The 3,702-nt window shown below is 34.9% G+C and overlaps 1 pseudogene; it reads right to left on the bottom strand.

Moving 5' to 3' along the window:
• Nucleotides 1-1,240: 1,240 nt before the first annotated feature.
• LOC102891687 lies at nucleotides 1,241-1,789 on the bottom strand (annotated as a pseudogene).
• Between the last annotated feature and the right edge of the window lie 1,913 nt (nucleotides 1,790-3,702).

Genomic DNA, 3,702 nt, shown 5'->3' with positions numbered 1-3,702 from the left:
CTACTCTATTAAAATACTATTTTGATGACAATATTTTTGTAAAATATTTCTTCTAATCTGACTTTTATTATAGTCAATGTTTGTTTAGAATTTTCCACATACTATTTCTCTCCTTCCACACTCCCTCTTTCCTTCCCTATCCCATTCTGTATCCTGGACTTTCAAATGGGATTTATATCCTTCTTAAAGGACTTATTTAGAATTTAGAATTATTATTTAGAATTCTCTTTGAAAAGGAACTGTTCATGATAAACTCAGCTCTTATTTCTCAGAAATTTTCTTCATGTTGCCTTATTTTTGGAAGAGTTTTTTGGATGCGTAATTCTAGGTGACCAGTTATTTTCTATATGCCATTTAAAGATACAATTCTACACTTTCTTTCACCTTCCATTACTGATTGCAGTGTCCGCTCAGTCTAATCATTGTTTCTTTGTTTGTAAACTGTTTTTACTCACTGAGAGGTTTTTAATATGTGTTCTGTGCTTCAGTGTTCTGCAGGTTCTAGGTTAGAGGTTTCTAGGTTTGGGTTTATTTTCATTTATCCTCTGAGACTTCTGCATCTCCAAATAGGTGTTTTCCATCATTTCTGAAAATTCCTTGCCATTATTTCTCTAAGCAGTGCGTCTGTTACGATCCACTTTTCCCTTCTGGAAATCCATTTAGATATATGTGGTGCTTTATTCCTTATTCCACATCTCTCAACCTGTCTTCTTCCATATGTTTTAGCCTTTTATCCTAATTCCCTCAGATATTCCAGTTCCATAATACTCTTTTACCTCTGTACAGTTTGCTATTTAATCCATCTTTTGAAATTTAAGTTATGATTATTGTTAGATTTTTCAAATCTGCTTGTCATTTTATAGTTCATATTTTCCTGTTTTAATTTTAAATATTTTTATATTTTATACTTGTATATTTTATTTTTATATCTGTATAAATTCATTATCTAAAACTTTATCAGGTTTAATATTGCTATGCCTTATTTCTGCTGGCTCTCTTTCATGGTGACTTACTTCCTTGTGTTGCATTAGTGAGTTTTAATTTTTGATTATTCACTGTCCTTTCTTGTAATTTTATCTTTGGGAATTCTTTGAGGCCAGAGTTGAAAGTATAATTTCCTTCAAAGTAGACTTCTGCTTACTCCATAAAGATCCAGACCATTAAATTAGGTCTTATATATTTTCTAAGATTTGCTAGCATGTCAAAAAGAACCTTTATCACTTTTATGCCTCTTATTTTCTTATGCTTTCTTACCAGATGTTTTTGGATGCACTGCCATCTGGCCTGCAGCTTTCTGGGCAGGAACCTTCTGGGCTGGAGCCTTCTTGCCTGCAGTGGTCATTTTTGCTGGAACCTTTGCAGCTGCACCTTTAGCAGCAGGTGTTTTTTTGAGGAGAAGCTTTCAGGAATGCTGTCTTTTGAAGCTAACTTCAAGCTTGATTATTCTGTCTCTCATTTTCTTTGCCTTTGTGACTTTGTAACAATCAGATTTGTCATCCTGGCTTCAATCTTCTGGGTCCATCTTGTGGCTGCGCATTTTGTACTGATATATGCCTTCTGCCAGGCTTGTCAGGCACACTTCTTGGCAAGCACTGTGTAGGCACCTGAGGATGTCAATAAGCTACATGCATTTGAAAGAAACAGCCTGTCTCCTCATCTTTGTGCAAGGTTCATCAACCAAAGCTCTGTTCAGATCAATAACATTTACAGTCACGACCAGCTTCTGGGCATGAGGCTCAAAGGAGATGTAGGCTACCCTGCCCACTTCCACAAAGCGCCTGAACACCATGTTGGTGGTGTTTGTGAGAAGAAATGAGGTCCTATTTTAAAATAAATCCTTTGTGTCAGGTTTTTTCTATTTGTTTCTTTTGTTTCTGTTTTCCCACAAAGGATATGTCAATTTGGGTCCAAATAAGGCCAATTTGTGTTTAGGAGATGCCTCACCCCTACCCCACCTACTACTAAAATTTGTATAGGAAATTCTTCTCAATATGGAAGTTTATAATTTATAACTGAAAGTGTAGCCCTTTTGGTTACCAGAGTCATGCAACAGGCTCTCAAAAGTCCCCTTATATTATGTAGACAGTAGATTTGTTTCAAGTTCTGTGTACCTTTCAGAGACATCAAAACCAAAGACTGAGATCACTACTTACGCAAAGGTCTCTTAGACAGAAGTTAGTTTTAGTACTATCAAATATATCTGGATTCCTACAATCATATTAATTTTGGATCCTGAGAAAAAACAAAATTTCTTCCTACCTACATAATTTAAAAGTTTTATTTTTACCTTTTAATGTTTCCACTGGAAATATAGTCTGCATATTATCAGAAGGACAGTCAATATTCTCTTTTCCCTCAAATATTGGCTGGATGAATGTTAGTAGAAGGGTGAAGGAGTGGATTGCCTAACAATCAGCTGCTCTATACCATCCCTCTATACTAAAGGTTGGCAAACTTTTTCTGCAAAAGGTCTGACGGTAAATATTTTAGGCTTTGCATTCCACATGGTCTCGACCTCAACTACTAAACTCTGCTTTTTCACTGCAAAAGCCGTCACAGACAATACCTAAATGAATAAGCGTGGCTATATTCAAAAAGAAAAAGAAAGAGAGAGAGAGAAGGAGGTGGGAGAAATAAATCTACACATTATCTAAATAAGTAGTGGTGAATTCCCACTGGCACATCTAAGCACAGGAGTAATGACTTGAGAAATAAGTATTATGAACATTTCTCTGAAGTAGACATGTTGAATCTCCACACTGTACACCAACTTCCAAGGAAACCAGTGAAACTAAAAAGATACATCCATCTTCCCAGTTGCCCTCTGATAATTCTCATTCCAAGAATTATCCAGTAATCTTTCATCAGTGGTAAAGTTTGCACTGGGACCTATATGTCAAGAGATATATAAATTTTTTTCAAAGAAAGGAATATACACTGTACATTCCATGAAGAATGTGAATTATATTACTTGAGAATGGCTATAATGTATGCCCTTGAACTGGGCGCCACTTAAGTGATTTTCAGATGGCAAAATTGAGATTAAAAAGGTTGCTCACTTGAAAATGACCCTTTTGGTACTCCACAAAAGAGAATCTTATAAATTTAGCACTAAATGTCTTTGTAAGAGGTGAGACATTCCGTGGAGCATATTTTAACAGTCTAATCATTAACCTAGGTTGGGCCTTTTAAAAATTTTAGTTATAAATTATAAAGCATAAGTTTCCAAATTAAAAATTTTTCTTTTAATATAAAAGATCACAAATAATAGCAACAGATCATAAGTATTGATAGCCAAAAAAAAAAAAAAACAGAAAAAGTTCCAAACATGACAAAAATTTCCTGAAGGATTAAGTTACCTTTGCAACTAATATTCTAGGAGAACAAATATGCAAAGTATTGGTTAGGGACATTGGTTCTTCTTAGACATATTAGTTAACTTTTGTCTGGACACCACATATTTGCTAGTTCAAAGAAAAAAAAATATAAACTACTATTCTAATGCAAGAATACTCAAATATAGTTCAACATTTTATATCAAATATATAGCTGTATCTGAGTCTCCAAACGGGGCAGAAATGGGGTCAAGCCTTTTGGTACAATCTGAGCTAGCAGCTAAACACTGTCCTAGATGATGCTTCCAAGCTTTCCAAAGAGCACTCTTGGTATTGCCTATAACGAAAGAAGAAACAGCCTGAGGCA

The sequence above is a fragment of the Pteropus alecto genome, unplaced genomic scaffold (assembly GCF_000325575.1).
Source record: "Pteropus alecto unplaced genomic scaffold, ASM32557v1 scaffold131, whole genome shotgun sequence".
Classification (NCBI taxonomy): domain Eukaryota; kingdom Metazoa; phylum Chordata; class Mammalia; order Chiroptera; family Pteropodidae; genus Pteropus; species Pteropus alecto.
The sequence above is the reverse complement of the archived record's forward strand: the minus strand, read 5'-3'. Positions and strand labels throughout refer to the sequence as shown.